Here is a 10,492-nt window from a genome sequence, read left to right as displayed (position 1 = left end):
TCAGAGCAAGATTTCAGAATGTAAGTACACATTTCACCTTCAGAGGTGAATTTAACAAACCTATCGCGGTGAAAAAACAGTTTTGTTGTTAGGAGCTCTCCTCAAACAATAGCAAGGCATTTTTTCGCAGTAATAGCTACTGTAAATTGGACAGTGCAGTTCTATTAACAAGAATTTAAGCTTTTAGCCGATATAAGACAATTATTGTTTCTCTAAAATCTGCGATCGTGACACAGGGCGCTGTATGATTTACAACTGTCCCGTTGACATGACGCCTATCCCTATTATTAACAAACCTCCAAACGAGCTTCAATGCCATACAACACTCCTTCTGTGGCCTTCAACTGCTCTTAAATGCTAGTAAAACTAAATGCATGCTCTTCAACTGATTGCTGCCCGCACCCACCCGCCAGACTAGCATCACTACTCTGGACGGTTCTGACTTAGAATATGTGGACAACTACAAATACCTAGGTGTCTGGTTTGACTGTAAACTCTCCTTCCAGACTCACATTAAGCACCTCCAATCCAAATTAAATTGAGAATCGGCTTCCTATTTCGCAACAAAGCCTCCTTCACTCATGCTGCCAAACATACCCTCGTAAAACTGACTATCCTACCGATCCTAGACTTCGGGGATGTCATTTACAAAATAGCCTCCAACACTCTACTCAGCAAATTGGATGTAGTCTATCACAGTGCCATCCGTTTTGTCACCAAAGCCCCATATACTACCCACCACTGCGACCTGTATGCTCTCGTTGGCTGGCCCTAGCTACATATTCGTCGCCAAACCCACTGGCTCCAGGTCATCTATAATCTTTGCTAGGTAAAGCTCCGCCTTATCTCAGCTCACTGGTCACCATAGCAACACCCACCCGTAGCACGCACTCCAGCAGGTATATTTCACTGGTTACCCCAAAGCCAACACCTCTTTGGCCGCCTTTCCTTCCAGTTCTCTGCTGCAAATGACTGGGACGAATTGCAAAAATCACTGAAGATGGAGACTCATATCTCCCTCACTAACTTTAAGCACCAGCTGTCAGAGCAGCTTACCGATCACTGCACCTGTATATACAGTAGCTCATCTGTAATTAGCCCATCCAACTACCTCATCCCCGTATGGGGCGGCAGGGTAGCCTAGTGGTTAGAGTGTTGGACTAGAAACTGAAAGGTTGCAAGTTCAAATCCCCCAGCTGACAACGTACAATTCTTTCATTCTGCCTCTGAACAGGCTGTTAACCCACTGTTCCTAGGCTGTCATTGAAAATAAGAATTTGTTCTTAACTGACTTGCCTAGTAAAATAAATAAAAACTATTGTTACTTATTTTTCTTGCTCTTTTGCACCCCAGTATCTCGACTTGCACATTCATCTTCTGCACATCTATCACTCCAGTGTTTAATTGCTATATTGTAATTATTTCGCCACTATGGCCTATTTATTGCCTTACCTCCCTTATCCTACCTCATTTGCACACACTGTGTATAGACTTTTTCTATTGTATTATTGACTGTATGTTTGTTTATTCCATGTGTAACTCCGTGTTGTTGTTTGTGTCGCACTGCTTTGCTTTATCTTGGCCAGGTCGCAGTTGTAAATGAGAACTTGTTCTCAACTAGCCTACCTGGTTAAATAAAGGTGAAATTAAATTAAATTTCAAAAAGAAGGAATATATTTTCTTTGATCACCAGTTCCATTGTTCTGCTTATAAGACAGAAGGGGAAGAACACGTTCTGTTATTATTTATTTGGGCGACGGGCTTCCTGCAGAGACGTAATCAGAAAGTTTTCACAATATTTTTAGCATTGTTAAACAAGGCCAAGAAACAAAAGGTTTGGGCTCGGAGAGTTTGTATTTTTTATGAAATGCGGCCATGACATGGAATTTCCATTAGCCAATGACTGTTCTCTTTGTAATGTCAGAAGCCTCCTCCCTATGAATGTAATTCATTCTATTTGTCTCATTCCCTCGGTGCTGCTAGTGCATATTAAACCACAAAGCAAATGTCTGAGTCAGGTTTGATCAATTAAAAACACATGCAGAGAATGCTGTGAGAKAACTACTGACCATTCTCCTTGTTAGAGTGTCTATCTAACGATTGACACGGGGTTGTTCTGTTCTGTGCTCCAGTTTGCCTATTTTTTTTGTGAAGGCTGACTTAAAACAGTCATCTCCCCTAAGTGCAGTGTACACTTCTTTCCACGCTCGCCTTATTGACTCCGTTGTCAGAGTGAGTGCTTAGTTTGGAGAGATTTGCTTCGAGGTCCATGAGATGACAATAACACTGCTGCCCTCTCTATGAAGCAGGGTAATCGCCTCTCATCACCGCCTAGCACAAAACCACTTCTCCCTTGGAAAAAAGAGATCTTCAAAACCAAACAAAAGCTGCTCTCATCATCGCTGACTGTGTCGAGCCGAATGTGTTTCTTGTTTATCTGGCAAGGGCCCGACTACAGGCCCGTTCCCTCCTCGACTTCTCCTCTCCTGGTCCTCTCCCCTTAATTTATTATGGATCACTAGCACCCACCTGAGAGGCTTAATTTCACCCTCATTTATAGCTTCTGGCTGCTGACTATCCTCTTTCCTCCGGCGCTCCATGGCCCCTGTGGCGCTCCCACAATGCCTGTCACCGAACCACCAGGCCGTCAAACCACCAACATTATCCCACGCTTTGTCTCCCCTCCTCCCTCCATCCTTTCCATTCATTTTCACCCCCTGCGTAATTTAACCCACGCGCGCATCCCCAGTAATGGCGAGTGACCAAGTGTGGTTTGTTGATTGCCTCTAAGTGCTTGTGTCAGTCGTTTCTGGGTCAATGAGCTGCGGTTGCTGGACTGGTGCCAAGAACCCCCCACCCTTCACCACCACCCCCATCTACCCCAGACAGTAGCACTGTCCTCTCTCATCCTCTCTCCCTATGACTTCCTCTTATCGCCTCTCCTTTCTCCTCATTCATCCATTCTCTCCTCTCCCCTCTTCTCGATTCCTTTTTTCAGTTTCTCCTCTCCCTTTTCCATCCTCTTGTATTCTCTCCCCTCATATCATTCCTTCCTTTCTACTCACCTCTCTTCTCATCTCCCTCTCTTCTGGTACTTGATGAATGGATCAAGGGGAAGTATGGATGGAAATCAATCAGGGCAGTTCTCCAAACAATCACCTCGTATTCCTATCCCTAACACAAGAGCCCAAACACACAGCCTCTATCCCTGACCCATCAACACAACACACCCTCAAAAGAAATAAGAGTCACTGCTATGACAATGGATTATAGTTGTCCCTCACTGTTATTCATAATTCATGCGGTCAGATCCATGTATGGTAGATTATATTCAAATTATTTGTGCTAAACTACTGAAAATAATCAAGTTTATAACCCACATCCACAATATCTCATATATCAAGTAAAATCAATACAAGCTGAAGCGCTTCTTTTCATGCAAGATAAAGGAAGATGATTTGGACACTGCACTTTGATTAACAAGAATTGAAACTTTCTGTCCATGTCAGACATGTCTATGTACCGGAAAGTTGGCTGTTGTTTACAACGTCATTCTAGTCACATTAGCGCACGTTAGCAATAACCTTCCCGGTTTAGGGACACCTATCACGTAGACAATAATATCTTACAGTATCGGAAGCGATGATAAATTATCACAATATTGTGTTAATTAGTGGATCACTTATGCCGACTATAACTAATTGCAATTTGCATTGCATTATAAAACCTTCTATTAAATGCTTTTGGCTAAAATTGTATTTCATTTAATCAAAGGTCAGTCTATTAATATTGCAGTTGAAAGATTAACCAAACCAAGCAGAGTTTATGATTGATCATGGGAAATAGAAGAAAACAATAGTTTAAAGTGAATATGATATTACACAATCATACTAGAGAAGTGTAAAATGTCCACTATTTCTACAAAAACTTTGATAGAATGTTGTTTTTCCCGGGAGACATTTCTTATTCTGGTTTTGAGATCAATGGGCTCAGGCTTTGGCCTTTCTGTCTGTCAGTGCTGTACATCATATCTGATAGCAGCCTACTCAGGGGAATGAAGGATCATTGGGCAGATAGGAGCAGAACACCAGTAATGCCATAACAGAGGTCAGCATGGGCGTCTGAATGGCTGCTGACCTTATATTGCATATCTTATCATCTCATATTCTGCTCATCCTGAATGATGTAGAATAATAGAAACTGTCAATTTGCATCAAAACTACTATAAGAGCTTCAATCACCAGCTTGCCAGCACAAAATAAGTGACCGTTCATAATAAATAAAATGCATTGTGTTGTGTGTTGGTATGTTTACTATATGTTCACTAAAGCAGTCGCACATATTCAAGATGAGTTTAGGAAGCTTTGCAAGGTTCAATGCTCCATTGTTGTCATGGGAGCCGACTTATTTGATTCTATGCCTGCAGAATGGTATCTGTTGTGAACAATAAAGCACAGCTCTATGCTCCTTATTATGCTATTTCCAATCCCCTACGGACTCAACTTGACTTAAAATCCTCTTGGGGGGAAGACATTCCTCCACTACTGTGACCGTTCCTGTGGGCCGTCAGGGGTGGCTGGACCGTTTCTCTCTAAGCTACATCCTTTGGGACTAATCTCTCCCAGTCTACAGACTGTGTGTGTGTTGGCTGATTAAGGTATTAACAGTAATGAACATCAAGGAGAGAGAAGAGCCTCTGCTAGGCTGTGCTGCTGTGCTTAGCCAGCCCAGATCACATAAACAGACGTACTGTTATATGGTGGTGGCTAGATAAACACATGTGCCCCCCTCTATATAAGACATGGATCAATATAAGCAGCCATGTGTTGACTCGTTCTGATTGCCTCCTAGTCTCTCCTTGCATGCCTGCCTGCCTACCAGTGATGGCTTGGTGAAGGCTGGAGAGGAGTTCAGTGTCTGGCCAGTGTGTGCGGCATTAGGCATCAGGCAGGCGGCCTTGGCTTTTGAAGTATCTGGCTGTGAAGTGATCTGATAAGCTGGAGCTGAGGGTGCTGGAGTGCTTTTAGGTTCAAAGCCACTGAAGAGAGAGTCTGCTACAACATGCAGGCAAGGACCCTTTCAGACAAAAGGGAACCTCAATCTTGAACGCTGTGCCCCAAACAGACATTGTAATGTCACAATGTCACCCCTATCTGGAAGTCAAATTGGACCATTACACACATTTGCTTTGATGATGAAACCTTGAGTGTCACACTGATAGGATTCACAAATATAGTATCAGCATGAGACTGTGATAGCTAATAATTAAGCATCTGCAAATGTAGTTGGAGCAGCAAGGAAATGTCAAAGTTGACAGCCCCTTTGTTGTCCTGTAAATGCCACTGGAAATTGATTGGTAACGTTTGCTTTAAATGCATGTCATATTCTATTGAATACAAAGAGCTATGTTTTAAGTAAAGATAAAGGCAGTTATTAGAAAAAAGAACATAAATTAAAATAAGCTCCAACACATGCACTAGGGTTTGAATCAATCATATGATGAGTGTTGTTTGAGTACAGCAGTCCATGTAGGAGCTGTTATAGCTGTAAGCGTTGGAAAACCTATAGTCCACAGGTCAAGCAATGCTCTTGGTGCTGATAGGAAAGCTCTGAACAACAAACCCATGAAGCTTGGTAACTAACTGTTCAGCACCATGGACAGCTACGGCATTCTAAGGACTGAAAGGATCTACCTTTTGACGGTGTAGCGCAGTGTCAAGTCCTACAATTTGCCAGGTTGGAAAGTAGCCCTGAAACTCTCAACACCAGCATTATTGTTTAGAATAGGTTCACTGTCCAATTTATCACAAAGAGATTTTCTGAAATCCCAATTTCTACACGCCAAGAACAAACCACGAATAAGCCTCGTGCTCGAATACATTTTAAATCGAAATTTTCAAAAGGCACTCTGCAGATTTTTTTCTTATTTAAATTAACAAGCAATCCTGAAGTGTATGGTGGGTTGTGAATTAGTAGGGCGAGTTAATCTTCCCTGCGCAGCACCGTGGCATCTCGGAGGGGATCATTATTCTCGGTGTGGTAAAGCGGGGTGTTGAGAGGCTCTCTGGTGCTGTCTGTCTACTGGAAACAGGTCCTAATGATTTCTGGAGACTTCAACAAGGCTACACTATAATATAAGCTAATGTATAAGAGTGTAATAAGTCATGACGTTTGCGTTAATTGCAATTAGTTTAATGTTTTGGCTGGTGACACATCTGTCTATACAATACATGTTCTATTGTTTTAACTCTGCATTTTGAGACCTGTCTTAGTTGTTGACGAGTTTTAGTGGTAGATAGGTGTTAATGAAGTGTTYTTTGGAGCAGTGACAAGCCTGCCTGTGACCTCAAACGTGTTTCTAAGACTATAATTAATGTTGAAGCTACTTCAAAAACAAGAGTTGGCCTAATTGTTATTAATCTAAGGTTTCAGCATTAATGAGTTATACCTCTAACTTTCTTACTCTGCGAGGTCATTGTGAATTTACAATACAAGGTAACATTATCCCCCAGGCTATAAATCGTGGCGCTCAAAACAGACAAACGGGATTATACAGTAACAGTGCAGATGTGCCAAATTATGTCTCTACCCCATAGGACGCCCCTCTCCCCACACACCCTCAACGCCCACGGGGCCACCACATCCATCATACCCCCCCTCCCCTTCGCTGATTTGAATAGCGGGACTCTGCAGAGAGTATCTGCGCTCTTTTGTTCAGTAGCACTTGGCTGCCGGGGAGGTGAGAATCGTTGTAGCTCTTCTCATCACGTTTCGTCTGTCTCACTTCTCTTTGCGCAATAGGACGGACACCAGATACTCCGTTTTTGTGTTTTGGAACTCTCCAAAACGCGATTCGTTATTTTTTCCAACTCTTTATACGGTTTTGGTGCGCTCGATGGCTCGCACTGCTGACTGTGGCTCGTGACTAACAGAACAACTGCACGGAATCAGACCAACGTTACTCTGAGGCGGCATCGCTCTACATTCCTGAGGACTTGACAGAGACACCAGAGCGGCTCACGGTCATCTCCTCCTAAAAGGTTAGAACAATGTGTATTAGSCTATTCCAGTATATTACATTACGATTTGTCTTTTTGGCGTCGCTTAATATGAAGCTTGAGAAATCGGTATCTTGGGTATTCGTTATTAATAAGGAGTAGGCTATATTCTGTCTTCACGAAGACAAAGCGAGGTATTTGTAAATAAACTACCACTTAAATAAATACAAATAGTCTATGCATGCGTTGAAGAGACTTCAGTATTTCGTTTTCCATGTGAGCATTGACATACTGTATCACTGTATAGTTTATTAGTTTATTACACTCTTGTTTCCAAACCTTTTATTTGATGCCTTTATTSTGGTCGAGTCTTGAATAACACATTTTGTATGAATTTCAGTTGTAATTTTATTCTGAAAAGTTTTTGCTCTGTTTTTACGTGCTTTAACCCTTTTTTAACCTTGCTATAACATATGTATAATCCTTGCTGATACTACAATTAGCTACTCTTAGCTAAGAGGAAAAGTGCGTGCTTGACATCCGAATGACATCTGAAGAATGATACTTGTTTGTCCTCTTATGACCTGATCTAACTGTTATCATGTGTGATTCAATAATGTTTCACTGCTTTACGTGATGTTGTGGTCTGCAAAGTAACAACCATCAACCCGGCAGGGGTGCGACAGAAAATGTGTTCATGTGTTTAATGTGGGGGAATGTTTTAATAGCCTATCGGCTCTGTTTTAAAGCCACTTCATTTTTGACGAAACAATTAGAAGGATATCGGCCTTGGCGAAACCAACATCATGAGCATCTGAGCTGCCTTGCTCCGTTTCTCAGGAAGAGTAGAGATTATAGTCTTCTGACGGAGGGAGGATGTATTGCATATGCTGTGAATTCAACAAGCAGCGAGCCCCTTCAGTAAAACCTAAAGCAACGACAGCTACCTAACCGAGAGAGGGAACTCGAGACGTTATCTTTGATGGCACTCTGTCAAACATGGCATGTGTTTTTATACTTTTTTATACATGGCATGTGTTTTTATCTGCTGTCTGAAAAACGAACAACTCCCGCTCACGCTAATGAAAGTGCACGGTCAAATGCTGGTGGAGTATATTGCGTCAGTCTGCAATATATATGCCTTTGGATCGGACAATGATAGATGATGCTGCTGAACAGCGTACTGTACATGTGTATGTGTATTTTCATGTTCAGATGAGCCCCAGTGAAATATAGCACGGATTCCAACCAGCACTTCGTGAAATGATAATCTTTCTCTTTTATCTCCGCTCCACTTCTTTCTGTGCATGCATGTGTGTGAGTTTGCCGATTCCACCTGGGTAGAAACTGTTTTGCCCATCCATCCATGTGTGTGTGTCTGTGTGTGGCATTGCCAATACTCTGAGACAGGCGGGCTGATGGATGGGGAAACTATAAAGGTAGGCTTGGCTCACACGGCTGATGCATAGTGACATGGGGGAGATTTAAAAAAAACGCCTCAACAGCTGCATGCTCATTATTTGAGCTTTTTTRCCCTTCACATGGTTGAGCAGTCATGTGTGTGTATGTGTGCATCTGGAAAAGTTGTCCCTCCTGTCACTGACCCGTGTTGGGGACCGTCAGGGTTCCCTAGCTGGCACCTGTGGAAACGGAACGCTCCCTAAACAAAGGTGATGAGTGCTAATCTTGTTAGTGGGAGAGCCCCCCCCCCCCCCCCCTCTCCTTCTCTATTAGCCTCTCTTTCCCTCTCCTTCTACCTTTCTCTCAGTCTTTCTCTCCAATGCTCTCTCTGTCTCTGTCTTTGTCTCTCCCCCTCTCTGTCCCCCTCCCCCCTCCCCCTCTCTCCCTTCTCTCTCTCTCAGTCTTTCTCTCTTTCTTCAGGTTCAAAGATGAGCTGGCTGACACCACTAAACTAATCTCAATAGAGGTCTTCTGTGGCACTGCCAATTTGGTTGCTGTTCTATTTTTCTTCTTTACACGAGGCACAATAGAGGCACAATATCCCATCAGATAGTTAGTTGCACACTGCTCCTCAATGGCTGTTTTCCAATGATACTGACAAGGGCCAAAAACAGCTCGGAAATGTTGTCATCACAAGTGGCTGAAAAACCGATTGGGGAGAATTCAGAGTATTTTCTGCTTTTGCATGGGTTGACTCGCAATGTCTTTCAATAATGTGCCTCTCTGCTCGGCTGCACACAGCTTAGCACCGACACTTGTAGGGAGCGACGTGAACGGCGATAATTCAATTTTGCACTTGAGTAGCATCCAAGCCAATGAAAGAAAGCATGGATTTTCGGAGGTTTCACTCATGTAGTAAATTAATATTCACTTAATTAAGCAGCCACTGTCTGTTGAATGAACAAAATCACTCCTGAAGTTTTTCAACAGAACTTGAGAAACTGCAGGGTATCCAGATGTCTGCAGATGGTTCAGATGGCCAATAGTGAAAGACAGTATTCCTGCTGAAAGCAATACCCCTTTCATACATGCAGTGCAAAATGGGGGGGATTATGTGCCTTCAGACACAGAGAGAGTCTAATTTAAAGACTTAGACAGCCCTGATCAAATTAAACAGTGCAAACGCTCACAGCATTCTGTGTGAGTACGTGCATATGTGTGAGTTATTGTGTATCTGTGTGAGAGAGTGAGTGTGTCTGTGAGTGTGTTGTGTGCATATGTGCATGTGTGTTAGTGCGCGTGTGCATGCACGTGTGATTGTAAGTGTGTGTCTGCATGCTCATGCATGTGTGTGCATGTGTGTGCTTGTGTATGAATCCCACTGACTGAGGTCTGCTTTGGCTTTTTGCCAGTCTCTCCCTCTTATTGCCAGAATCCCAGGGACATTTTATCACCTTAATGAACCTGGTGTTTCTGCTTTGATTGACAGCTCAGGAGAATCTCAGGCTGTTCTGAAGCCTCTGGCCTGGCAGAGCAATACAGAGCAATACTGAGCTGTAGCAGGATGTAGGCTCTCATCTGGCATTAGCAATGCTTTGGCGTAAGCCACATTGGCTAACCACAGTGCCGGGCTGCAGTCACAGATGTGCCATTGGCTAACCGCATGCAGACAAAGGCGAGCAGCAGCTCTCAGCAGAAACAGCTTTTGAATATTCATCGGAGGAACAGACCACGAATGCATAATTCAATATGGGCATTTTGCCTATTAAACACCATAAATAATCAATGACATCTGGTAACAGTTTTTGTCTAATTTTTAATGGAGGGCACAAAGGGGCTACTTGGGGGTTGAATATCTTTTCACCCCTTCTTCTTTGTTGATCATTTTGTTTGGATGCATCCTTTGTTAGTAATATGGCTCAGGTGCCGAATGAAATGGTCTCTGTTGTCCAGGTTGGAATTGAATAGTGATTCAGACTCTGAAACCAATAAGGGAAGAATACTTGCTGTTTATTTCACCAATTTGCCAGTGGGTTCTTATCTGGAACATTTAATCCTCACACAGAGAGACCAACCTCCCCAGGGGCTCTGTA

The 10,492-nt window shown here is 43.0% G+C and overlaps 1 protein-coding gene across 1 annotated transcript in view; it reads left to right on the top strand.

The window, feature by feature from the left end:
* The first annotated feature begins 6,709 nt into the window (after window positions 1-6,709).
* Window positions 6,710-10,492, top strand: part of LOC111975930 (neurocan core protein-like) — a 223,365-nt gene continuing 219,582 nt past the window's right edge. Inside the window, exon 1 of the mRNA XM_070447717.1 lies at window positions 6,710-7,040. The gene's annotated coding sequence lies outside the window, so the exon portion shown is untranslated. The remainder of the gene's footprint in view (window positions 7,041-10,492) is intronic.

This window comes from Salvelinus sp. IW2-2015, linkage group LG16 (assembly GCF_002910315.2).
Source record: "Salvelinus sp. IW2-2015 linkage group LG16, ASM291031v2, whole genome shotgun sequence".
NCBI classification, from domain to species: domain Eukaryota; kingdom Metazoa; phylum Chordata; class Actinopteri; order Salmoniformes; family Salmonidae; genus Salvelinus; species Salvelinus sp. IW2-2015.
The sequence above is the reverse complement of the archived record's forward strand: the minus strand, read 5'-3'. Positions and strand labels throughout refer to the sequence as shown.